The 27723-nt window shown below is 47.3% G+C and overlaps 1 long non-coding RNA gene across 1 annotated transcript in view; it reads left to right on the top strand.

The window, feature by feature from the left end:
• The window catches only part of LOC308195884, a 67861-nt gene that overhangs the window by 36385 nt on the left and 3753 nt on the right, over nt 1–27723 (top strand). Inside the window, exon 6 of the long non-coding RNA XR_013951899.1 lies at nt 15212–27634. This is a non-coding gene — a long non-coding RNA (uncharacterized lncRNA). The remainder of the gene's footprint in view (nt 1–15211; nt 27635–27723) is intronic.

The following is a 27723-nucleotide window of genomic DNA, read 5'->3' as shown; positions in this document are numbered from 1 at the left end:
AAAGGGAGGCATTTAAATGTCTCTGCAGCTCTCCTGCTTGAACCGAGTCACCCTGCCTATGTCACACCACAGCAAAAGCACGCAGGATTTTGTACACTGTGTGCTCACGTTGCTTCTTTGTGCTTCTTAAGTGTTGAAGACCTGAGCACTCCCAATGCCTCCAGATGTGTGGGCGTCTCTGGAACCTCACCAGAGGTATTTTGTGTGTTGCTGGGACCACAGGGTGCCCAAGATTCATAACGCTCCGGTGAGTCGGCTGAGGAGAGAGCAGCACTGAGAAACTACATGATCAGCTCAGGGTCGTAGATGAGGTTAGCTGCAGGAAGGGCTGGAATGTGGAAGCCCCCGTTCCCTGTTTCTTAGCCCTCTTCAGGATCCTCTGTTCTTTCCCCACATCTCGGTAGATGGATCTGAAAGCAGGAGTCCTTGGTGCCGCTTGACCGTATCAGAACCAAGCTGTCTGTGACTTCACACCACGACCATGTGGTTCAGGGGGATGTCCTGAGCGCTGAGTCACCAAACGGAGCGGGCAGCTCTCAGGCTGGCGGGCGTTGATTTCAGAGGTTGGAAGAGGGAAAAGCTGAAAGGCTGGAAAGCCAACAAGAGACCTGGTTTGAACCAAGGCAGCAAAATTAGGGAATGCTGAGCTGAGACCTGTAGACTCTTTTGATAATGCAGTCACGATCTCATCATGAATAAAACAATGCGTTTCACCTGACCAATTCGTCTAATAAGGACTCGCCTCCACTGGATTCCATCATTTTTGAAGTAATGAAATCTCCGCATCACCTTGAAAGAGATAATTTGACCCCAGTGTTTATATGCACGTACATGAGAGCGATTTCTAGGGGGCAGCTGGCAGGTCTGTTGCTGCTTGTTTTTTTTGATGCAGGAGAAAGGCTCCTCCTAAGGTTTATTGGCTCAGACAGCTAGCTGGGAATCACGGTCTTGAAATGACTCTTCTGCCCCCTCTGTGTTAGGCACTTTTTCCACACCACAGATACTGCTCTGTGGTTTGGGCATAATCACTTCAGAAGCTCAACAGCAAAGAGGAATCCTTAATTTGCAAGGGGAGCATGCAGATGAGGGGTGAAAGCAAAAAAGCTGCTGCGCCTCAAATGTAGATTCTTAGGTTATTCTGGAAGAGCTTGGAAATATTTCTTCGTGGACAAGCTCTTAGAGGCACTATCCTTTATTGCTTTTCAGGTGGAAATTTGTAATGGCTGATAGTCTGCTGCTTCGTGTCTATTCTGGAAGAGGCTGGGGAGCAACAAGCTGCCCAGCTGCTACGTCCACTTGTTTGCCTAGTCTTAACATGTTAAACCAAATCAATTTTTGGTGCAAAGACTTCCACGCACCTCATTTCATAGCTGCATCTGATCGTTGTGATTTCTGGGCACTTTCATCCTTGGTTTAGTAGAAGTGAGGGGCACAGACTTAGTCCAGTCCTCTTGGCACGAGCCCCCACACCTTCCCCCTTGTAGTAACGCTATGGGAAGTGGCAGAGTTGTGGAACTCGATCCACCAAACTGCCCTGTCTTTCTGTCCTGACTCATTTTTGAGCCGTTCCTGCAAAACGCCAAATACTTCTGGCATAAATCAAGCACCGAAGGTCCGTTCTCCTTCCTGTCTCGTGTTTCACTAATTACCTCAGGTGAGTTTCAAGCAAATCGCATCTTCAGGTGGAGATTTTATACACCTTAGTGGTTTATTTTCATGAATAGTTTTTACGATCTGTTTTGGAAGTGTCCAAGAATCAGCTCCAAATCAAATCTGGGAGCGGAGGCAGGCAGTGCAAGCACATGTGAGGTTAGAGTGGGAAGCAGGCTGCCATGAAAGCTTACTTCTGACATCTCCGCTTTGCAGGCGGCGGCGTGGCAGCAGTGACACAGAGCCTCAGGAGGCTGCTGCCAGGATCGGTCTGACCCCGAGGCTCTGCTGTTGCTGACTTGCTCGTGCTCACAGGAGCGCTGCCTGGGTGGCACAGAGCTCCTCGCCCGCACGGTGCTCCTCTGCGAGGGACAAAGGAGCTCAGCCAGTGGGCCAGTTTGCAGCCCACGTCTTTTTGTTCAGCAAGTCCTTTGGTGTCAGCCCTCACAGACACGGGATCCGAGCGCTGCTTGGAAGTGCTGCGGGAGATTACTGGTGGGAGGTGAAGAAGAGGCCAGTGATGTGCAGAGGAAGGAAAATATCAGTGCTGTGGTGACAGCAGCGCAAGCGTTGGTGCTAATTCCGGCAGGAACTGTGAGTTGCCTTAAGGTCAAAACTGTTAACAGCAATCAGGTCGTGCAAAATACCTGGGTGACCTGGTAGCACCGGACTGCAAAGCCTGCCGAGAAGAACGTGTACCATAATTCATCCCACCTGTCCCCAGGCACCGAGGTGGTGGAGCGTGGCGTGGCATTTGTCCAGCCACCCTCAGAGGTGGGTTGGGTAGGGGGTGAAAAACAAGAACGGAAACCCCATGGTGGATTGGAGTGCTGGTTGACTCCTTTTGTTGCGTGCTATTTTGTTTGTTTTCTTTTGTTTGCTTTCGTTTAATTCCCACTCTGGCTTTGCTCAGATGAGCCAAACTAGCTTCAGGAAACCTCCCTGCAAGAGGCCCGGGGAGTTGCTGTTTCGCTGCTGGAGATGGGCCTGCTTTGGTTGACGGTCCCACCAGGGGAGTGAGCTACGGGAAACGTGAGCCGTCGGGTCCTCCCCAAAGATGAGAAATGGACAGGGAAGATGGCATTATCCCAAAACACTGCACGTAGCTTCTAGGGAGGCATTTTTCTAAACAACTTCTAAGTGATTCTCACTGTTTAAAGAAAGGTATATTTTGCAGACGTGTAGTCCTCACTCTGTGTAAAAACCGTAAGGCACTGCCTCTCATGACATGATACACATTGGTATAGCAGAGAATCTTTTCCATTTGAAAGCTGCATTTCCCTCTTGCTTTCTTTGGCCTAAAACCTTTGCCCTAGTGACTGGTGCCCTGGTGACTCACTAAAGGTGTGCTCCTGCTTCTTGCCTTTGTTATACAGAAAAGGGCACCCGTGGTTGTTAGCTCCGCTCTGTTTCATTAGTAGTATTTGTAGAAGCGCTTCCAGAAATGGACTAGAGATCTAAGGGGAGAATAGTTGCTGCCTGGAAAGTCTTGGTTAGCAAGAATCTGCTTACTTCAGCAGGAGGTTTGGTTTGTTTTGGTTTGGTTTTTGAAAAATGCGAGGATTTGGCCAGTGTAACAGAAGTCTCTTGCCAGAGCAGCTAGCTGAGAAATCGGTCAGGCTAAGTTTCACTGTCAGCTGCTTTTTCCAGCTATATCTGAGTGCATATCTCTCCTGAGCAGCGTAGCTGGTTCCTGGAAGCAGCAGTGCTAACCGGCTGTCCCCTGGAGCACCCAGGCTGAGGACTCTGATGGACACACAGGCAGCAGGATCAGGCCTGGGCTAGCTCGTTGCATCTCAGCTTTGTGCCTGCAAACGTGTCAGTACTTCAGGTTGGATTTGCCATCTGTAATTGTTGCAGACTGTTGTGGTTTTTGGCTGATTTGCAGGCAAGCGCTAGCAATTTTCTCCTAGCTACCATTGTGCATAAACGCAGTTCAGTTTTGATCAATAGTTATTAAAAATGAAGATGTGAACAGTTGGCTATTTTAGTCAGATACCTTGTTTCCATTCTGGCATCTAATGGCTGTGGGGAGGTAATTTTGTTGTCTGGTCTAGAAATGGAAAATTCTTGCAGGCTGCTTTTTTATTTATGGTCCCAGATGGGAAGCACTCAGGTCCTGAAATCCCTCCAGATGTCTCCGTGGCACATTTTCCCTGACTCTCCTGAGGGCATATGAAAGAGGGAAATCTACATCCTGCATTTTTATCTACATGCTACCCCCTACCCACTTTCCTCATTTCCTTAACCACATCTCTTGGATACTTAATGGTGAAGAAAGTACTACATTTCTTGTTCAATTTTTCTGCCCTGCTTGCTCTATGATGTGAGTTGTCAAAAGAGACGTTTGCTGTTGCAAAATAATCTCCTATGAATTCACGGGTCCGGAGGAGGCTGCAGAAGAGCAGGCTGAGTTTTGGGGCACTACAGAGAACAAGGCAGTTTAGCTCTGGCCTTGGAGCCATCTCCCACTGTAAGTGACAAAGAACTGGAAACAGGAGCTCAGCTTTGCATGGGTCCCCCAGGGACGAAGGCCACAGGCTTTGGCCCCAGCTCGCTGGTGAAGTGGTAAGGAATTCACTTTGACTTAAAAACCTATTTGCTCATTTTGACCAGTGTATCTGGAAGGAGAATTGTGAGCAAGTCGTGGTAACAGCTGTGAGCTCACAACTATTTAAACAGAGCTAATGAGCAGGCAGTGACTGTAATCTTTCCTCATCTGTCCTTCCCACCTTTTCTGATGTGTATTTAACAGTAAAGAAAACATTCCTGGGCCTGGTTATCTTCTGTTACTGTTGTCCCTTCTGTGGGATCCCAGGGAGCCGTTCCTGTCTTTGCTGCGAGGCATGGTGCTATCTGCGTAGTAGATAAACACGGAGCTCACACCTGGCCACAGGGAGACATGGAAGAGTTGGTTATGGAGAGAATCAGCTGGCCGACTTCTAAAACCCAAACAATGTCAGATTGCAATGCTGAATGAAAAGCGAAGCAACCTGGGTGGGTTTTGTGTTGGGGGGTTTACTTCTCACTGTCTCCTCCTCTCAGTGTTTTGGGCAATTACAGGGGAGCAGTCCTACTGACAGATGACTGAACTGTGGTGAATGCGACAAATGGAGAATCTCAGCCTTAGGGTTTCTCTTACTCCGTACGGTGATTCCCACTTTTGACATTAAAAAATTCTATTTTAAAAAGCAGAAATAGAATTAGAAAGTGGTACGAGCAGCTGTGTAACAGGGAGATGGCAGCAAGTAATACTGTAAAGAGAAGAAAGGTTGGAGGAGACTTTAATAAAATCTTTATCAGGGCTCCCTCTTGGAACCAACCATGCTTAATATTTTTATTAGTGACTGGCTCAGAAACTGGAGAGAGTTAAAAGAGGGAGCTTGCTGCTGCTGACACAAAGTTGTGAGGCACATCAGTACAAGGAAGATCAAGATATGGCACAAGGAGAATTGGATGACCTTGAAGATTAAGCAGTAGAAATGTTGCAAAATTGAATGGGACAAAGCACAAGGTTATTCACCTAAGGATTAAACATAATTCACTTTGATGTAAACCAGATTCATGAATTAGAGAGGAGTGAGGCAGAGGGAGATGCGAGTAGCTTGGTGCAGGTAACACTTGCTGCATTTCCTTTGTCTGAAAATTCAGTTACCTTATTGCAGGAAAGGATTGGGTTAATCTTAGGCAATATATTCTTTTGAAAACCTGGACTTTGCAGCATGGGATGCCAATGTGACGCAGCTGAGGAAAAGGCCAAAGCAGTTGTAGCTGTAGAGAGAGAGGTGTCGACAGAGAGAGGCATTAAAGCTGTTGTATGTTTGGAACCGCGAGCACAGGTCTGGTCACTCACGTTCCAGAAAAATGAGCTTAGAAATATGTTCAGTGCTGGTTTACGATAATGAAAAGGTAATACAAAGGGGAAGATGATTTGTGTAGCTTAGTACAATGATGGCAAAGAGGCAATGTGATTGCTGTCTGTAAAACCAACAGGGGGTTGCCCTGTGTGTGGGAAAGGAATAATTTAAGCTAACAGACAGTGTTGGCACAGGAACAAATGGGCACGGACTGGTGATGAATATATTTAGGCTAGAAATTGGAATAAACTTTTTGGCCGTAGGAAGAGTGAGTTTCTGAAGCAGATCTCCAGTTTGAGAGTTTGGAACAGCATAATTTTGTTCCTATCAAAAACCAGAGGCAAAATATGGCTAGTTTGAGATGGAGCTTAATTTGGACAGCGTGTGTTTACCTGTGGCAGGAGAAAACAAGGCTTGGGTGGCTCTGGAGGAGCCTCTGAGCCCAGGGTTCGGGGACTTGTGTCTTTTATCCCGGGATGAGTGAAGAGTGAATGAAGTTGCCCTGTGTTCCTGGAGATCTCAGTGTAACATATATAAAGCAGCAGTCGCTCCACATTTGTGCTCAAGAGCACGGTTTGGCTTCACTTGGTGCTGTGCTCCGGGAGCCTGAGCAGCGAGGTGGCGTTGGGCCGGGTGCTGGGGGAAGGCGCAGGTGAGGGCAGCACTGCAGCGGCTGGGCTTCCAGCAGACATGGTAAAGGAGGCCTCCGCACCTCGTGGAAGCTCAGTACTACGTGGTAAGTCACCATGGTAAGGCTCTAGAGAAGTGCATCTGTGTCAAGCCAGCGCATCAAGGTGCGTGGTGTGTTTCCGGGGAGGAATGGCTGGGAGTGCTAGAGGGGTGCACTTCGCTGGCTTAAGGATGTGGGCTTTTGTTTCAATCTTCCTTGTCCCTCTTTCGGTAGTTTCCTGTCTGTCTAGCTTTCAGATCACATCAGGAAATTTCACAGCTCCCCGTTTGCTAACAAGTATAAGTATAATTGCTGGAATACAGTTTGTAGGTGTTCAGTTTTATAAAAGAAGAAAGTATCTGAGCATGAGCCAAGGGCAGCCTGAGTACTCGTCTGATCTGGAGAAGTCAGGTGATTGTTCCTGGGAAGAAGACCAAACACTTATGATTTAGCAAACAATTTATTTTCCAGGCAAAGTAAAAAAATAATATTAAAAAATCCTATTTATTCACGAACAGTTTTGAGATAAAAATGAGGAACGTGTAGAAATAATGATCACAAATCACTCTTCTGTTAAAGGTTCTCAATAAAGCCTTGCTTAGTCTGCCTTTGTTTAACTCAAACTGATTTCTAACACTGCAGGCACAGCTCGTACACTGTCATTTCCACCATTTTGAGGAATCAAATAGGCTGACATTTGATGCAGAAGCACAGCTTGGTCACGTCTGTGTGCTGGAAATCTATCAGGGTCCTGAATATTGTAGAAAATGCACTTTCAGGCAGTCATCTGGTTGAGTCCCTGCGTTTTTCCCTTAATACTGTAGAAATAGACAAAGACGCCATCTTTGTGCAATAATTCATTTTTCTTCCAGCCTTGTGTCGGCAGAGGCAGCTTTCCAAAATGCTGAACTCAAAATTTCGAAGAGCACATTCTTGTTCCAGCAGAAAACCAGACGGGAGCGGCGCGGAATAGGGCCGTCTTTCACGAGGCGATGAAATGACTGCTTGTCAGCCACTTCTCGCGGGTCACTTCTGTCGGGCAGCGGGAGTGAATCCCAGCCAGCCTGACATCCCCAGCGCGGGGAAATGTTTCGCTGTGCTGCGAGGTGGGCAGCTCTGCAGGGGTAGCAGTGTCCCCGAGGGCATGCCAGGGCCTTCGTGGTCCTGCTTGTCTCCTTGGATCTCCTCGACATGTCTCTGGTGCAGACAGTCGTGGCCATCTCAGTCTTTCCTCCTCACTTTTGGAGTTTTTACGCACGCCTGTGATACAAACTAAAAGCTTTCATCCCTGTGCTGGAAGCTGGCTTGGTTTAAGAAAGGTGTCTTTACACAAACATTTGGTGGTCGTGAGTGGTGCAGAAGGTGTTTCCCATCCCTGAATGTGGCAGCTGCCCTTGTCCTACCGCAGCTCCGACGCAGAACAGCTAAAATGGTCTCCCACGTATTGCAGTGGGGGAGTGATGGCTTTCACGGGCTTTGGAGTCCTGTTGCTTGCAAGAAGCTGAGACAGTATAGAAACAATACAGGTGGTATAGGTGTTATTTAGTATGGTTTGCATTATAATGTATGTAGTGGTTCATAGAATACAAATAGGAAAGGGACAAGGCATTTGTCTTTTTAATTAGGGCTTTGAAAAGGTGGTTGCCAAGCTGTGTTGGTATACAAAAGACCCTAGCACCCATACTGTCTAAAAAGCTTTACCTATTTAATTTGCAGAAACAATAATAAAAAGATGACCCAGTGTTTAAAACAGAAATGTGGGTTTTAAATTACTTTTATCCACTCTGGTCCCCTTGAATAATGAACACCAGCAGTGGAAGTCTGGGACGCCTTTTCCCAGATAATTGTATATTCCCCTGTAATGTGTCTTCCAAAAACTTCTGTTGACTCCTTAGCGAGCCCACCTGAGGCTACTTTCTTTTTACGGAGCAGTGTAACATCACATCCCTTCTGTCAGTACTCGGACACTGCATTACGTAGTGATGCTCTGTAATGCTGTCAGGATTCCCACTCCGGCAGTGGTTGTTCTTCATATCAGTAAACAGGTGGGTGAATAGCGCCGCACGCTGCTGACGTGTGACCTGTTGGAGTTGGTTTCCACAGCTTGGATGACAGCGCCTGAGGAGCCCCTGAAGTTGTGCTGAGGACCAGGGCCTGGGTTCCTAGGTCCTGTTTTTTAGGAATCATTCATCATAACATTGGATGACCCAGCAGAGCTACAAATGTACTGAAGCTGTAGAAGTCAGACTGAACAGGTGAATAAAAGCAAGCGACCATGTACCTCCCTGCCAGAGCCCCTGCATGTGCAGCTTGCCGTGATAAAGCAGCACGTGGGTGTGTTCTCAACACTGACTCTACTGGGAGGAGACCAGAGTCTCATTAAAGAATTGCAAAGGCTTCATGAGGCTTAAATGTCTCCTGTAAATCCATTAGTGTCCATATATAATTTACTCTTCACGTTGCTCTTTCAGAGCTGTCAAATATCTTCGACGGTATTCCGCTTTCTTTAAAAACTTAAACGTGACCCGATATAACTACTTACTCTTAGAACAGTGAAACTGCTCTTTCATGAATTTATAAAATGTTTTTAATTATAAATCAAACAGTGAGTAATTACTTTGTCTTGGCAATCCAAGAGAAGAACCATTCAATTGACCTCATCTGCTTGGCAAAGCAGCATCTGAAGGAGAAGCGGTATCCTCAGCTGAGACAGCACCTCTGAGCACGTGTGCCCTTTTCCTGCCTACCGAGCTACCAGCCCCTTGATCAAGGGCCTGATTTTATTTCTGAAGTTATGGTGTCACGAAGGCACTGAGCTCTTATACTATGTTTTGTCTGCCTAAAAGTCCCCCGAAAGGAAAAGCTTTATGTGATAACCACAGTGGAAATTTTGGTAGGGACTGGTGTATGGGCCAACCGGCCAAATTTGGGTCTCAGCTACTCTGGCTTTCTCTCCGTACTTCTCCACTGGGCAGCTCCTCCTCCTCAGCACACCAAAACACAGAACTAACCCAGCAAACCTGACAGAAGCAAGCAGTCAGTCCAACACAAACAGCGCAGGGGATAACCAGAGCCTAAAGGAATGGGGCGTTGTAGATCCCAGCAAACCTTGGGGCAAGGAACAACATGTTGGTTGCCTAAGACGATGGCAACTTAAAGTGAGAAATGAGAGTTACCTCTGTATCTCCTGTCTGCTGCTGGGAGAGAGCTTGCTAGCAGTGACTTCTTCCTGTGATTCATCTGAAAGGAGTTTGCGGCATCCCTTTGGCCATCAGTGACATGTGGATCTGGCTTGTAAGAAGAAACTTGTTCTAGCAGACACGGTGTGAGGAAAAGGGCAGAGGCTCTGTATCACAGGGAAAATTCCTTCGGGCCAAGTCAGAGGTATGTTATCTGGGGAGTGCAAGCATGATTGCTGAATCTGTGAAATTAATCATTTGGGATTTTGCCCTTCTTCCTCCCCTTCCTTCTCATTGTCCAGTCCTGATTCATTTCAGGGTATCTGCATGCACGTCGCAGTCTCATCCCAAGAACTTGCTGTCAGGCTGTGAAGAGCCTCTAACGTTGTCTGTCTTTGTGAGGAGGTGGTCAGATTGTGTGCACACTCAAATGAGCACCGCCACATGCCACGTTTGTGCTGCGGCAGCTCGTAATAAGGTAGTCCTTAGTCATCCATCTGCCTTTCATAGGGGATCTTGCATATCTATTCTCCTATTTTCCAAAAGAAACTGCAGGCAATTAAAATCATCCTGAGGTCTCCCTGGCTTCCTGATTCTAATCTACATTCTCAAGAGTGAATGAAAAGTGAGAAAAAATTGTGTTTGGCCCCATACTTTTCAGAGATCTGGAGATGAAGAGCAGAGGAGAAAAAGAAATGAGATATATTTATAAAGTGAGAATTCAGAATATATTCGTCTGACATTTCAAGGTCTTACTTGGGCAGACACTGATGTAAAGAACAGGTATGTGCCTGCTGTCCCTCATTCCTCTTTCCAGCCCCTTAATAAGAGGCTACAGCGCTGCAACTGCTATTCCAAGTGGCTTTAATATATTTTTTACCTATTTTATCTTATTCTTTTGCTGCAGATTTTTTTTATGGGGTTGTTTTTATGTTGAGCCATATATTTTTATAGTATTTCCAAGAGGAAAAATGCAATGACATAGGTTGCTAGTTTAGGCTAACGAAGGTGGGTTTGGTTGGCACTCACCATCCCTGCGGCTGGGGCTGAGCAGGCTCTTACCTCTGGAGGTAAGTGAATGTTCTCTAAACCTGGTGTAGGACTGCCTACGGCTGGAGATTGTCCCTCAAAAGGGAAGGAAGCTCTGGGAGTCAGGTTGTGATGTTGGGCACTGCTGCACAGCCAACAACTAAAAGCTAAGGAGGAAATGTTCAGCGACGGGGCTTTGGATATGGAGCCTGCTCCCCGGACCCCAGCTAACCACTGCTCTCTGTTTTAGCTGCCGAGGCTGAAATGGTGCTGCCTCAACCCTCCTCCTGCCAGAGCTTCGTGCTAAGACAACTGCCGAACGGGGCACGTTCCTAGTCCAGAGCCATCTGTTTCAACGCAGGCAGAAAGGAAACCACACAAGCCAAAAATAAACTGCAGCAGCCGAGGAGCGTGTACGCGTCCTCGGCCACCCCTGCTCTGCAGCACGAGACAGCCAGCAGGAGCTGGGCACCGTGTCAGCCGACAGGCAACCTGGCCACAAGTGCTGTGGATTGGAAACGTCCCTTCTGATTATTCCCCTTTCAAATGTCTGCCACAGGCTGTTCGCTGGAAGTTAAGTCCCCGCGTGAGAGGCTGCTGTGTGCAGTGCCTTCATAAAGCCGAGCCCTGAGCTCCCTGAGGGCCTTCGGCACAACTGTTGAACCAGCAGTCCCGTTTAAAAATGCTTGCAGCAGGCTTATGGCTGCAAAAATAGCATTTGTGTACTTTTATGTGAAGTGACCATTTGCTTCTAGGGAGCATGCTTGTGTGTCTGTTATTCACAGCTACACAGAGGTGTGTAACTGAGGCGTGAAAGCAGGGCCGCGTTTCATTTGCTGAGTGAGGAGAAACTTTGCTGCCTGTGTGCGTTGGTTTCCTTCTGATACTGACTGGACACTAAGCTAAGAATGAATACAAAGGTAATTGAGCTGGCTTCCGTGGTAAATCGTGCCTGATATGTGACCAGGAAAGGTGGCACGATCTGAATTTTCCCAAGCAAGTGTGAAACCTCTGGCAAAGGAAGAGGCAGATAGAAACACCAGTTCTGGGAGCTGCAGAGAGCGATTTTATTATCGTCTCGTCCCTGAAGATACCTTTCCCAGTGACAGCCCGATGACAGGCACATGTGCTGTCATTCCAGCCACTTCCCCACCTGTGTGCGAGGTGCGGGATGGCTCCGAGAGTCCCTGCCCTGTGGGCGCAGGGCTGGAGCTGCCGCCTCCGCTTCAGACAGCTGTGTGGCTGCTGCCGCCCACAGGGCCGAGCGGGGAACGGCCCCGGTTACCTCACACAAAGGGAAGCGGAGCTCACGAGCCTCAGGCTGCTTTCTTTCCTACAGGCTGTCGGTGCTGCCTGCTTTCTCCACGAGACACGTAATATATTCTCTTCTATGAATATTTCACCTCTTCTTTTTGCTGTTTTCTGGCGTGGAGTCGTACTGTGCCAGCCGTCACGGTTCAAGCCAGAGCTAGGAAATGAAGCGCGTTCAGCAGTACTACGCAGATATAAAGCTGAGCCAGCACACGGGGCAGGTTTCTGTTAACCCTCTTGTCTCCAGTCAAAGGTTTTCTTCTGAACGGGTGGGAGGGAGGCAGAGAGGTGATCTCTTTGCCACACAGAAAGCAAAAATTGGAGCTATGGGAAGAATTTACTGAAACTCCTTCCTTGAAGCTACGCACACATCCATCTGGGAAAGGGCAGCGTGTCTGACAGAAGTGAAAAGATTAGTCCCGGATGAGATTTAGCACAAAGCAGTTGGGTAGATTTATTAGGTGTACTCTCAAACGTGAAACTCGTGTGTGAGCTGTGGAAGTGCATGGCTGGCTAGCCCTGGGGCTCTTGGTACTGCCTGTTGCTTCTGCTTCAGGGCTGCCCGTCAATTGGACGTACACATAAAGTGGCTGAAATAAGGCTTGCAGCTAAAGAGATGCGGTGAATTTCTAATCCAGCTGCCTTGAAAGTGTTGCCCCCCAAGAGGCTCTTCCCAGTGTGGCTTGGAACGGGGCCTCCATCTTCCCCTTACCACCACCCGACCCGCGTGTACCTGGGCACTGGCACAACCATTAAAGGACATGGCCAACAGTAAAAACCTCTGTGTTAAAGGAGTGGGAAAGGCAACTGAGATGGTAGCATTGTTATAAAATGGGGATTCCACACACCTACAGATGGTAATTAAAATGCAGTAGGTTCCTGGAAGCGGCTCTGTTTTCTAAACATGAATTGCGTTGTACTGAGTGCACTTTCTACAGCAGCAGAGACTATAACTGCTGAATGGAAAAGTAATTAGCACCATTTCTATGCACGCATTTAATGGCTACACAGTAGTATTGAATACAATAGGCACTTTTTTTGCAGCAGTAGCATGCTGTAGAGATACCAGTGTGTACATACACACGTGCAGTCAAGGGCTGCTGCGCGCGGCATGGCGGTCGCTCAGCCCAAGCTTCGTGTGGCACAGCCCCGTGTGCTCACTCGCAGTGGACTGGGGCATCCCTTGGGTTTGAGCTGAGCTCTGTGGTTTGCTGAGGAAAGGTGAGCTGGTCAGCAGCATCTGAGCTGTGCTGTCAAGATTGCAAATCATCCGGAGAAAGACCCAGCAGAACAGCAGGGGCAGAGCTACCTGCCTTCCACCAGCACTCGGGGTGATGCTCACCAGCTCTCGGTAGCCACCCCAGCAGAGTCAGAGGCTCGAAAGTCCCTGAGCACCAGACCTGGCTGTCGCTGATGGGACTTTCTGCAGCAGGGTGGGGGTTGCTGCCTGTTTTGTGGCTAAATGTGGGGGCATCAGCCTCCAGGCTGTGTCAGCAGCATGTTTCAGTGACTCTAAAGTCAGGCATCAAACCAAGCAAATGAATTTGTCATTGTGGGTTAGAAATTGATTTCAAGGGTACAAAATGCAACTAGACTCATAGCATGAACGACACGGGCTAGTGCTCTCTTCACGTGCTAATTGGGACTCTCTCCTCACTGGCGCTTTGCTTGCTCCTGCTAGTTTCCATTTTCTTTTCCCTGCGTGCCCCAATGAGGAGAGTGGATGTGCCTGTGGCCGTACGGCTCAGCTCCATGTCCACCTGCTGCAGAAGCCCTGGCGGTGCCGCCGTCCACCAGGGCTGCTGAAGCTGGGAAGGGGGCTCCGGGAAGCTTCTGCTGATGTATGGTGTGTCTGCCTCTGCATCTGCCTGCGTGTCAACTTGTTTTCCCCTGCTGGATTCTCCCTAGCTGTAATGCCGCGTTCTTTCCTAGCAGCCCGTCACCCACTTGTGTTGCTCGTTCTGCTCGTTGGTGGAAGCAGATTTCCCTGTTTAACCTCCTCGGTACTAGGGAGGCCCAGTTGTTCTTTACTTCAGTTTACAATATGTTACCTACAACAGCGATTCAGTAGTCCCTTCTCAGTGCCCCATTCTTAAGGATGTGTTCGAGAAAGAGCAAACCCAGCTCTCATTTTACCTGCCTCTTGGAGAAATCAGTGGACAGCCACGGCTGTGTCTTTGAAAGCAAAAGGGCTGCCCAGGTTATGAAATTCTCAAACATTAGCTCAGCATGGCTGAGCCGGGGCACAGGATGATGTGTGAACCCATTCATCATCGCGGGGCAGCTGCCAGCTCGCTGACTTTAATTGGGGCCTTCTAACATTTACGCTGTTTGGAGGTTTTTTCAGTGCTGCTGATAAAGGATTTCGTTCATCTCTCATGAGGCCGTGGAGAGACAGCAGAGGTGTGAGCTTAATTCAAGGTTGCTGAATGACTTGCAGCTACGGGGGGAAATTACGTTACTCTGTATTGTTTTCCTCCTGAAACTGCTGCCTTGGCTGCATCTCTAGTATTTTTGCATATTTATCTCCTCAAATTTCCTGTTCCTCAGACCGCTCCGTCCGCACGGTCTCTAGTTGTGGCATTTTTATTGCAGGTCCCGTGGAAGTGAGCGGTCTCAGCAGGCACGTCTTTCCCACCAACCTCTCTTGAGAGGCGGAGTGGGGTGGAAGCATTTCTTATTGGGGGGGGGGGGGGGGTGGAAAGCGTGGTATTGCCAATGTAATGGGTTGAAAAATTAGTTGTCTGAACTTAGATTACAGCTCCAGTGATAGCCTTTAAGAGCTCATTATACTTAAAAGAGCTCCTTTCGCTCACTGTGATGCGTCTGTCTGGGGACGTGCTTCGGTGCTTGCTGGGCCAAGCCAAGCACGGCAGTGGGAGCTTCCACACCCACGTGCAAAAAATCCCCTTCACCCCTTCCCAGCCCATGGGGCAGCTCCGAGGCCTTTACCTGCCGCCTGCTTCCAGCAGGGCAAAGCTGGGATGTTTGTGGGAGGAGAAGGAGCAAAACATCCCCCGGTGCTTACAAGGCAGCAGTGGCCTACTTAGGCTGTGTCTCCCCGTGGGGTGGCAGGTGAGCTGGATTTCTGTCCTTCTTGGGGAGGGCTTGTGTCCAGCTCCACCCAGCTGTGTAACTGCAAACAGGGCAAGAAATATTCTGGCAGCCGCCTCCCCCATTTGCACTTGCTGTGCTGCAAACACATACTGGTGAGCACAGGTGAGACAGTGGGGCTGAATCAGGTCTCTGAGCGTTTATGCCAGCGTACCTGCTCTGGTTTCTGTGCCATTAATCATATCTTTATAGCAGAGTTAATGTGAGGGTAATCTGCCCCCCTTAACACAGCTTGAGGTTGCATTGCTTTTGCATCTGGTTGCTCTATCAGTTCAATTTGCAGCCCTTTGTCTGCGCTGGATATCCTTTGTAGGTCAGCTGCCATGCAGGGAGCCTACATTTGTGCAGTGCTTAATTGGTCTCTCAGCTCTTTCCCATTCTCTACTTTGTTTTGCTTACAGAGCTCAGCCTTTCCCTCCCATTTCTCCCTCCCAGGAGGGAAGGCAAGATGATGATGACAACGCATCCTCAGCTGATGGATGAGATAGATGCTGAGACAGTGATTTTGGCTGCAAAGGAGACTTTGCAGGTATCTTGCACTTCACTCACCAGCCTCCCTCCGTGAAAGGAAGGACCAAAAGCTTCCAGTGATATGACCTTTTTCCCTGGGACCTGTGCTGAAGCGATGGCTGGGAAGTCCCCCTCTTCCTGCCCTCACCAGGTCTGTAAATCAGCCTGGGTTTGGTTCTTTGCTGTGTCCTTCACCACACATCCTCTCCCCCCATGCGTAAAGCAGCACGATTGGGCTGTGTTGACTTCTCAGAGTTTCAGAGGGAAGAAAGTAAACATGAGGGTGCTTAGCGGGGGATTTTGTCAGAGGTTATGTTAGCTAGATTTCCAAATCCTCCAGAGTTGGAAGGGATTTTTGGAAGGGGCTTAATTCCTTCTAAAAATCCCATCCTTACCTAATAAGTGCTAGTTAGCAAACAATACTATAGACTTGATAGTACTTTATGTGATGAATGATCAGGGGCTTATTATTAGAGTCTAGGACTAATCTCTTCACCATGTTTATGCACCTTAGCTCCTCTTACGTTCTGGGGTGCTCTTCTTGCCGTAACAATGCTAACAGATTTTTTTTAACGATAATAAAGTTGATTCATATCCTGGGAAAAATGCAGCTCATTCCTAGTTGATTAGTCAGATATTTTTAAATCTTTTTGGATTTCAAGTAGCAAAAGGAAAGGCAAACAATAAGATCTCACTTTAGGTTTAATACCAGTGGAGGCTGTGGATGCAGTTCAAACTCTGTAAGGCTTCTGGTGGGAGAGTTTGACAAAAGACACTTTGTCTCCTTTGGAACAAATGCCACCGAATGGTGGAATTTATTTCTTAATTATTTTTCCAGGGCCCCTCTGTTTCCAGCATGCTCACAAACACTTCACATAGAGATTTGCTTCTTTGGAATGGCATGAGGGGGGACTAGCAGTGGGGATTTTCTTTCTATGCATGGCATGGTTTGCCTCGTCTGCATGAGCTCTTTCTTGTTCCTAGGATACACTTGCTTGACTTAATTTATGGGCTTGCTTTATTATTTTTTCCCTTTGGCTGAGATCTGTTTTGACTTTCCCACTAAGCTCCTTTCTGAGCAGGGGCAAAACCAACAACACTGAATTTATTTAAGTGGAATTAAAGGGCAGTCCTTGTGCTGAGGCTGGGTCTGGGCTGCTAAAGCATGCTCAGCCTCCTGAGGTGCTAAAGAACCTCATGTTTCATTCAAAAGCCAATTGCACTGAATAGCAGAGAACCACTTCTAAAGACTGCAGTGGGGCTCTAAAACCAGCAGCACAGAATGAAAGAGGGGGCTTTAGAAAGCCATGGGATGTAAAATAAAAAGAGAAAAGAGTTGATCAACCAGGTTAGATTAAGGGCCCAGTTAGTTTTGTTGCCCCAGAAGCAAAGTTTGGAAGATGACATAGTCCCTCTGCTCCTATGGTTCAAGAGTGACTGTTAAAAATGGGGGGATAGGTAATGCATGTATAAACATTAAGAGCCTTTTTTTATTAATAAAAATGAAATTCACCTTCTTGAGTAGTATTATGAATTGCAAAAAGGAATTTTTCTATATTGAATTATAAGTTGATGGCCCTTGAAAATTCAGCTGCAGTTTGGGTCTTTGCAGACATTTTTCTTGTTCATATGCTTGCTGTGTTTTTATTTTCCTTGTTCCTGTTTAAAATGAGAAGCAAGCTGACGTTTCCATCAGAACTATGTAGAAAAGCAGAGACTGAAGAAGAGAGCAGAGCATAAAAGCACATGGCTGTAGTGAGCACAAGGGTACCAGACGTGTAGGAGGCACATCTGCCCCAGCCACAGACGGTGTTTCTGCAGGTATTCAGAGCTGGCTCTGCAGCGTGATGCTGATGTCAAACCTCATGCAGACTGGCAGTCTCCTGGTGTAGTGTCGTTGTATGGGTGGGCACAGGGAACTCTCTGTGTAGGTGGGACAAGATCCCTTTCTTTTCTCCATGTTCTTTTCCCCCAAAGAGAAGAGCCAGAAGCAGATCTCAAGAATTTACATTTTCTCCCTCTTGACTGTAGGCTAGAATTACTCTGGGAAACACTTCAGGGAAAGATGATTATGTCTGTTTATCAAAATTCAGTCTCTAAATGAACAAGGCAACAGGTAAGGCGAGTTAATGAAACATCCAGTCCTGCCCTTGAAGGGCATAGATGGCTGCGGAGATCCAGTAACTCCAGACAGTCAAAGGTTTAAAATCTGTGCTCATGCCTGCAGGTGGTGGGTCCTAGGTCAAAACTGAAGCTCGTTGGTGGGGAGTGGCACAACAGAAAGTTGTATTTCCCACCCTGTGCTACGCCTGCTCTGTAGATAGAAGCTCAGCCTCCGGAGTGGTTACTCCTGCCTTTCCAGCTGGCACTAGATTAACTTGAAAAACTAACAGGACCTTCATATAAATTATCTCCAGAGGATCCATCTGATGGTAAAGGTCCCAGAAAACTACTTCTCATAGCACCTTTACTACAACCACATATGCTGTGGGTTAAAAGTTTTTGACCTTGTCAGATGTTGGTTGTGTGCAGCTGGGCTTGTGTTTGTCTCTTCTTATTAAGAAGGTTGGAAGGGGAATGAGAGGTATAATGTAATACATTATTTATCTTGTAAGGAAAAAATCCAGTGTGGTCTCCTGAGCCTTCCCTTGCATTTTCTACTTTATCTCTGCTTGCTGAAGTCGTCGCTGGTCCCGGTATTTTTACAAGTAGTGAAATTGAAAGCACACAAATAAGAAAGGAACTATACAGAAGAAAGAATGACTCTTGTTCTGCTCGGTGCAGGTGAATTTAAAGAGATGATGACTGGATACATCGGTGTTCCCAGAGGAAGAAAGCCCATTTACTGCATTTGACTCTAGGAAATGTACTGGGCATTACATACACAGTCCAACCGACGCCTGGAGATCCTTACTCTTGATCACTGGCTGGCAGGAATTACATTAGAGGACCCAAAGCCAGCTCTCCTGTGAGGCGATGCCCATATCACAAACCGAGGAGGTGTCACAGCTGGCACGCAGGTGTGTCCACACAGCAAGGCAGAGGAGTGATTTTGATGCAGGTAGCTGGCCTAGGTAGCCAAAATGAAAGTGTGGCATTAAAGGCTTCAGCGTGAGCTAACAACCAGGGTAAAGACTGCAGTCCTGCAGTTCGCACACGCCACTGTTTTGTTGGGCCCTTCCTTAGAGTGTACAAGTGGGTCTTTGTTTCAAGCTGGTCAGAGAAAAGCTACCACAGCTGGCACCCCCATGCCACAACCAGCCCTTTGCTCCCTGAGGAGACCCTCCTATCTGCCCCGAGCCGCTGGCAGCTCAGTAGGGTGCTCAGAGAGGGGTTCATGCAGATGAAACTCTTTTGTCATTCCCGAGTCAGTTCCTCTAGGGGGAGGTGTACAAGTGCGGAGGAGTTCGCGTGGTGGGCCTCCACCAAGTAGATCATCAGCTGGCCTCGGGGATGGGAATTTCATGACATTCTTAAATCAAGAAAAGGCAATGGCAGTCAGAGGATTGTGGTACTTCACTGGTAGGTGCCATCGGCCAGAGGAGGCTTACTTTGGGCTAGGGTTGTTGTTTATGTATTTTATAGGTTTGATAAGAAATGTTCTTAATTTCTTCATTTAAGAGTACTACCTGGGGAGCCCTTCTTATCTTTGTAGGCAAAAAACTTACCCTGTAAATCTCTTCTTGTTTCCCTGCTCGACTTTTACTTACAAAAAAATTATTTTCCCTCTGCGGAAAGATCTCTATTAAGTCTCTGTCTGGTGATGAGTACAAGAAGTGTCTTGAGCCACACACACCTGCGGCGGCAGACACAGCTGATGTTTCCTCCTGTTCCTTCGCTTTGACATGTCTTTGGTTTGCCTAGATAATGTGATTTTTTTCCACATCCTTCTCCTTCAGGACTTCACTGCTTGTCACACCTAATGACTTACTCACTCGTCACCCTTTTTTTGGGTTGACAAATATCCTGCAAAGATAAGACACTGGCCTTTGGAAATGTGGTGCCAGTAATTAAAATGAAGAATGCATTACAGTAAAAAGTAGAAATGTGGGTCTAAAAGCCACACTGGTATTTTTAGTGATGGGAGTAATTGAGAATTTCAGTTTAATAATTCAGTGCAGCTGAGATTAATAAATGATATGAGGTAGAAACGGTCTTTCAAGAAGACGAATTTCGGAGGTACAGTTAACGGTTTAATTTAGTACATCCTGAAAGATGCTGCCTGAATTACTGCATAATAACTCAGCGGAGTCCTAAGACTTCTGAGCCTCTTTTGTAAAGGGAGGAATACGGATCCTAAGTGAGGACTGTGCGAAGTGAGGGAAGCCATCTCGGAAGAAGCCAAAAAGCCTGGAAACCGCAGCCTGGACGCTGGTTCCTGCTGTAGCCTGCAGCAAGTCGCTTTGTATCACTATCAACCCCTGCACAGGCAGCAGCGGTGGGGGGACAGCAGGCTGCACTGAGGACCAGAGGTGTGCTGAGACCTGCTCTCACAACCAAGTGCTTGTGCATGACACGAGCCCTCCTGAATGGGCCGGGAGGAGATCCTCTCCCTGAGTCTCAAGGGTAAGTCAGTACAGAGGGTGCAGGAGGAAACCACCACCATCTCGGTGAAACGTGGCAGGTCAGAGGGCAGTCCTGCGTACTGCCTCGCACAGCAGAGGGCTGCTGGAGGAAGCTTTTCCCAGAGGCAGAGCATCGCCCCGGGTAGCTGCAGTGTTCAGGATCACATCTATCCTTGCTCCATCTCAAGAGCCTCAGGGGGTGCCAGGCCAGCTTCCCTGCTTAACAAATGTCAGGGCACCAGAACGGCTTTGAAGTTAAAAGGTTGCATGCATTGCTGGAGTCCAGTCCTGCAAATCCTACAAACACTATAAACATACTTCTTCCTACGTGTAGTCCCCCACAGGGTTCATGGCCTTGCTGTCTTTGCAAGTGCTGTGCCGGAGAGCGTTCACAGGTTAAAGCCCTTAGTTTGCATTGAGTCCTGCTCACACAGGAGGTCTCCTGGTGTTGAGGCTGTGAGCTTCATCTGTTTACATTCCTTGGCTTAACAAAATTTTTTGAAACTAAATAAACTTTAGACTTTCTGGCAGTGACTCTGATGCTCTGAGTCTGGAGCTTTCTACAGGCTCAGGATTAGCTCTGTGTAGCCCGCGGAGCTGGTTGTCAGGACAGCTTGTTGTGTATTCCTTTAAGCATCATGGATATGTTTCATGAGAATTTTTCTGTCAAAAGACTATCTGTTGTCAAAAGACTAAAGCTGATCACATTCTCCATTCGAGATGTGAGGCCAAGCAGCCCTGAGGTATGGCTGTGAGGCAGGCTTAAAATCTTCTGTTCTGCTACAGAATAGCCGTGTTTTGATGTTGTCCTCTGGAAAAGAGAAAGATGCTACTGCCCTGTTCCCCTGTAAGGATGCATATGGTCATGGTTGTAAAGCAAACTGGAAATCCTAAGTGCTTGCTGAGTGACAAGGACTTAGGAAATTGACATCAATTTCTTTTTCATGGCTTCCAGGAACATGGTGTGTCATGCTACCAGGTGTAAGGTCTGTAGCATTCCCTCAATACCCTTCTTTACAGAGCTTTTCCTTGTGAATGGGAAACTGGGCTGTAGTTTCAGCTCCAGGTGCCTGCCTAGGTGCCCACACCACCCGAGCTGCTTCCCTCTTTGTGGCCAAAACGTCAAGGCGAGTTTCCTCAGGCAGGCCTGGCCATTGTGATTCTCGTGTTTCCGGCCTGTTGGGCTCCATTTTTTGTTAATTTTCACGAGAATAGTCTCCAAAGAGCTGCGTGCGGTATGCAGCGGCAGTGTGCAGCAGCCCAGACAGCTCCTCCGTGCCCTGAGCTGGCTCCAGGCGGGGGAGTCCGTTCACAGCTGCGTGTGGGCTGATCCCGAAATACTCCTTCCTTCCATGTTCGTGCCTTCCCTCCAGAGCTGCCGTCCCTGGTAACAATGAGGCTGTCATCCTGTTTGAACATAACAGCCGTGCCACAATCAGAGGCTGGCCCCAGACCAGCAATTTTACTCCCCTGCCAGAAGATAAAAACACCGCCCATCAGCAAGATTCACTCCAGCTCCTGATTCAGCGAGATGCCTTAAGCATGTGAACGGCCCTCTGGGCTTCCTCCCGCCATGGTGTCGGTGTAGGTAGGGTTAAGCTCAGCTGCTTTATCTTGTTACACTCAGACACTGGAAAAACCTTATTTCCTGTCTGTATTTCAGGTGGGTGAGCTACACTGCAAACGCACATTACAGCTGGAATGCACATGTTATATGAAGTGTATAGCGCTGACTTCAGAGTGGTGATTATACATACGGAAATTATTCATGCTTTCTCCCACTTGCTCCGCAAGGTTCACTGTGTACCTTGTTTGTATCCCCAATTTTCTGTCAAGCACAATGGAGGAGGGGAGCCAAGCTCATAGGCCACCCCAGTCCCTTTGAAGACTTGGAGGGGTGAATTAGTCTGCATATAATGCAGAATTTACCAAATTTCTATACATCTGTTTCTCGCTTTAATTTCTAGAATAACTTGAAATTATATGGGAAGGTTGAGGGAGACAGTGGTTTTTATTATAGCCACTCAGGTAGTAAGATCAATGAAACTGGTGGTGGGAAGGAGGGAGGAAAACCAGGTCCTGAATCTTTTAGATTGAATCTTCCCCTCTCTCCTTACAGGGTCACATTCAGTCATCGTTAGTTGGGTGTACTGCAGCATTTGGTGGGTTCGGTTGCTTCTTAATTATCTGCCTGTGATTTTTTTCTCTAAGCCTAAGTCTTTAGCTTGAAATATGATAAATTTCAAAGAAAATAATCTTTTGAATCCAGACTCAGTCATCTCAACTTCTTCTAAATTAAAATTTGCCTAACATAAAAGACCACAATCTAGAAACTGCGTATAAAAACCTGTAATTTGGACAAAGAGGCACCACAGTAGTCTTAGGGAGAGTTCCAATCTTTTTTACAGCTTTTTACTGTCTAGGACACCTGATAAAGCTGGAAGCAGCAAGTACATTAAATACAGCACAATGGCTTATACAGAAAAGCCCAGGGCTTCTGGTTTATTCATTTTATCAGTTTAAGTCGTATGATATTTCCTGTGATTGCTACAGCAGGTACCTACAAACTCCATGGTGCCACGTTAGTCCTTCAGCATGAAAATCACACTGTTTCCATTTTGTTCTTAGACCGTGCTGTTTAAGCAGTGATGTATTGCTCAGATTTGGACTGAGTTATGAGTTTGTCGTGGCCTGCATTGCACCGCTCGCAGAAATAGCGAACGGGGCTTTATCGGGGAAGCAGGTAACAGCCTCTGGAATGAATCACGAGCAGAGTAAAGCTGATGGGTCGCTAACCCAAGAGCAGAAACAGCTTCCTTTGGGCATGGCTTGTTTAGGTGGTGGTGTCCCCAGGTGAGTAACAGGAGCAGGAGGAGAGGGGCCTGTTGTTCCTAGGACATGGGTATAACCGGACTGAGCAGGAAGGGTCACATGGATCCTTTTGCTTTTGGTCATTGGATTCTCTGTTTCAACAGCTGTCCCTAACTGCAGTTGCATACCTCAAGCAAGGCAAGGCACTGAGGGATGGTCTCCCCTCTACTGGCTCTGTGGCACGAGTGATAACATGAGGAGAAACTGAGGTACAAAACCTCTGCGATGGTCACAGGACCCCAGCTGGCAGTGAGGAGTAAAAAGTTGGGCTTTTGACTTGTTGGGTTGGTCCCTCCCTTCTCTGCACAAAGATGGCTCCAGTGATCTGCTCCCTTGTTTTCAGCATCAACACACGAGTTTATCATTAATGTTATTGCTCTTACCATAGGAGCGTGGAAACCCACTCATTATCTGGAGCTGCACAAGGACACAACAGAAAGACGACCGCTGCCTTGCGGAGCCCTCAGCCGGAGCTTTCCCAATGTCATGGTGCGCTCAGCAGCCGCCACACAACTCTTGTCCAGGCTGCCTTGCTGTTGCTTCAGGCTCACCGTTTACACAATACCAGAGAGGAGAGTTTGGAAGGAAAAAGCTTTTAAAATGGAACTGTTTATACCCTCTGATTCAAACTTGGCAATATTCAGCTTGGCCACTGTTCACTTGCAGTACTTCTGGCCTACAGGTGATGTTGCCCAACTTTTTTTAGGCATACAGATCTTAAATATCCCATTGTGCTACTGAGGTCTTCAGCACAGGTACACGTATTTTTGCCTTCCTTCCGAAAAGAGCATTTCCCATTAATATTGCCACTAAAAAACAAACAAACAAACAAACAAAAACACCTTCAACTTGCAAACTGGCATGAAACAGAAATGCTGCAGTGGAGATTTTTGCCACATCTTTGTAGATATTATGAACTTAGCTTCTGAGACTGTTGATTTGAACTCCAATTAATTTCTGTAAAGACCACAAATCAAGTCCTGTCATAACCAGAGAGCATGGTGTGCTATCATTATTGCTGGAGTCTGAATGAACCTGAAAAGGGAGGTGATCAATCCCAGCATAATTGCCAGTGTCACCAATTAATTGTTCCTGAGCGGCCGAGGGCCTTTTACACTGGCAGTCTGTCAGTCTCAGAAATTGCAAGGCGATGCGGCAGCCCTCCGGTGGGATGAAAACACCTTTTCGAGCAAATGTAAATTGTTGGCAGCGGGCTTTGCTTTCAACGTGTTGCTGAACCGCTCTGGTTTTGCCATGCAGGCAGAGGTTCCCTGCTCAGCCTGAACCTTCCCAGCACGGCCAGGATCAGCCTGCACCAAGCCCCACTTCAGCTACCTGTTTAAGCGGGTACTTAGAGCTAAGCAGGTGGTTAACTCCCGGTGAATTCAAAATTAGTTGGATACTTAAGGGCTTAATTTAGAAATTACCCCAGTAAAACCCATCCTTGCTCAGGCCTTAATCACACATGTTGCAGGGGAAGGCAATCATGCAGGAGCAGCACCTGGGCTGCTAGAAGATTATCACAGTCTGTACTCTCCAATCAAAGAAAACACAGCATATTATTTATAGAAGGTTTTAAAAATATTTTTATCACTTTTTAGAACGAGGGCTGGCCTGAGCACGTTAGTAACTGTGAAGTTAATTCCAGCTAATTGGAGTTAATTCCAGCACTGATCTCTGTGGGCCTCTGTGTCTCCACCTGTACAATGGAGCCACATAAGGGGCGGTCTGTGGAAGCAGTTTCACTGTAACCTGTTACTCTCTGTAAGCTCTTGGTTTGATTTGCATTTAACCTTTTTCCTTCCTTCTATCTGCTGAACACAAATCATTCGTGCCCCAGGCTTACGGAGCCAAGGTCACTTTTTCATAACATGACTGTTTAAAAAAAACTCAAATCATGTCATGTGGCATCAATTTAAACACAGTTCCCAGCTAATTAGTCCGGTAAAGTATCTATATTTGCAAACAAAGAATAACTATGATATTATCCCAGAGGAGATCTGCAAAGGAATTTGGGGAATGCAAATGTTGATAATGGTAGTTCCTGTGCTATAGTTAGCCTGAGCGGCCAGACGGCTGCCCTGAAGCAGACCCCTCCGGGTGCCAAGAGCTGCACACAGGACAAAAGACGCAGATCCCATTGCAGGGGGAGAGGCCGGATTCTGATGTCCCCATCCTTTCTCAGTCAAAGTTATCACAGGGTATTTCCCAAAGAAAGACCAGGAAGAATCCCAAGAATCTTAAATAGATGAAGACTGGTATGTTTAATTCCTTTTTCTGAGAAAAGGCTGTAACTCTTCCCCGCCCCATCTCTTTTTTAACCTGTGCCTGAGTTGCTAACTAACCAAATTTAGTAAGATAATTTGGCCTGGTTGTGCAGATATACTCCCAGTGGCATTCCTTACAACACAGATGCTTTGGGGTATCTTGAAGAACTGTCTGTTTTTAACACTTGCCATTCCTCTGTCTTGGAAAGGAAAAACAACCTCATTTCTCTTTAAAAACAAGCAAACCAAAACCCACCACTACTATGCCAACCCGATATCTACTGTTTTGGCTTTGTTTGCATGGAGCTTTTACTTCCTAACGCAGATTTTTAAAAGCACAGAATAAGCTGCCTGTCCCAAGTGACCAACAGTACGGTGTCACTTTGGTTAGGCTGTGTTTCAGGAAGCACGCAAACAGCCCGTCAGATTGAAGTACTATCAACATCAGCACTATTTTTAGTGGACTTGGAGACTCTTGAGGGTGAAACGAGCTTTGTCGTAGAAATGACTTTTAAAAAGGCAAATTGTGAAGTGGTTTTGGTTCTTTTTGCTTTTTCTGGAGCCTGTGTTCTGCAGAGCTCAGAGGCGCTGGCTTTCAGCTCTGCTTGCTCTCTGAGCCCACCCATCAGTTGCTGGAAAGTCAAAGGTCTGGGATGGCTATGAATGAAGCAAGCGAGTGGCCCATCTTAATGACAAGGGTAGAAATGGGAAGAACTATTGCTTGAAAGAGACCCGGTAGCAAGCTTTCAGTATGGCTTAAACACTGCTGCTGCCATTGTGGCTGTACTCACTTGGCTTCTGCTCTTGTGGGCTGAATGTAGACATGAGCCTCTGCAAAAGGTTTGTTTCCAGCTGCAGGCAGCCTAAGAGTCTCAGCCTGGTGCTCCTTAATCATCTGTTGTGTTGGAATGAGAAAAAACCACTGTGTGCCCTTGCAGGATGCTCTGGGTCCTGAACTTGAAGTCCTGCGGCACTCTCTCCATCCTGCACTGGTGCTCCCAGGCATCTCCTTCCCTCCTGTCCCGGCTCTGTAGATGACCCCAATAGGAGCTGACACCCTCCCGACGGCCACATCACTTCTGTTTGAGGCACTGGAAGCTGAGCGCTGGCTGGCAGTGCTCACCCTGCTCCCTCACGAAGCCTTCAGTAAGGAAGTCTCCAGGCGAAACAAAGCGGTTCGAAGAGGCTCAGGATTCACCATGTCCGGTTTCCTTACAGACACTGCATCAGACAGCTTTCTGGAGACTTGATTTAATTATACAAATCTAAGGTGCTACTAATCGCTTGACACCTCTCTGGTCTTTATACATGAAATGGGACTCAAAGCAGGGAAATTGTTGGCATACATGAGAGCACATTTAGTATCCAATTTCCTCTGCTGGCTAGAAAGCATGACAAGATGGTGCTCCTCAGCATGAGCTGGAGCGAAGGTGCCACAGATACATGCTACCATTGCTTCCTTCCCCTAGGGCAGTGTGATTTCTGGTAGAGCTTTCCACTGTGACGTACTTTGCACAGAGAGGTGAACATGGGCTGAGGAAGAAATGGAGTGCTGTGAAAAGATGCCCGGAGTGGCCAAGGCACCTCCTTACCCCAGACTAGCAGAGCAGTGCTACAGCCGAGTCCTGTTTGTGCCCTGGCATGTAGGAGCGTAGAGGGGAGACAAGAGCTGATGAACCTTTTAATTTTATTTTCAGTGATAAATTTTATCTTATTTGGTAGAGCTGCAGACATTATTCTGAACCATCCAAATGCCAGATCTTTGTTTAAAACTTACCTGCTTGCTTTACCTCCCTAACAGCTGATGGCTCTCATAGGTCACAGAAATCATCTGCTGTGGTGGTGATCAGCCTGTGCCTCTAGTGTGCCTCATGCAGGCTGGCAGTAGTCCTCACATCTGCTGTCAGTGAGGCAGAGCCCGTCACAGGAGGCTGCAGGGGAGAGCAGTGCCAGGCAGAGGAGTCACATTCGCCTCCGCTTCTGCTACAGCCAAAAAGGAAGAGAAATGTGCTCCTTCCCCTCAGGCAGCTGGAGGGGAAAAGAAACCACAGAGAACCACAAAACCATCGCAGGACAACATCTGCCAAGGCTGTGCACTGCCTCTAGCAGGCAGGGACACAAGCAGATGAAGATAACGCTGTGTGGCAAATTCACATCAGTTGTTCTGCGGTTTGCTTTCATATGCAAGGAATTAGGTGGAATCCAATGCAAGGTCAGAGCTGACAATTATGTTTAAAAAAGAAGAAGAAGAAAAAAAAAGCCCACAGAATGTCTTAGGTACATACCCCTGCTCCCAGCCCTCACAGTGCTCTCCCCCCACCAAACAGGAATGAGTGCCTGAAAGCCACCTTTATGCAGCTGGGGCAGCTTTTCCCATCAGGCAAAGCTTTATTAAGCAGACCTCTTTTTCTTAGGCTGTGGTTTTGAGGGCCTTTTTTTCTAGTTACATTTTATGCAAAAAATACAATAAAATCCTGAGTTTTTATTTCTTCTTCTGAGACTTCTCAGTTTGTAATAAGCCTTCAGCCTGACCCTAGCCAGAAGCAGGCCCAACTAACAGCTGGGGCAGAAAACCTGAGGAACACACTTTGTAAGCCCCTACCCGTTGCAGGTATGTGGTTGTTTCTCTTGGAGGGGTCTGTGAGCCAAGCCCTAGACAAGGTTTTCTAAGAGCTGGTAGATGATGTAGTTCTGTAGCTT

This window comes from Anser brachyrhynchus (genome assembly GCF_964034855.1).
Source record: "Anser brachyrhynchus genome assembly, chromosome: 5".
Taxonomy (NCBI): Eukaryota; Metazoa; Chordata; class Aves; order Anseriformes; family Anatidae; genus Anser; species Anser brachyrhynchus.
This window is presented reverse-complemented; position numbering and strand designations above follow the sequence as displayed.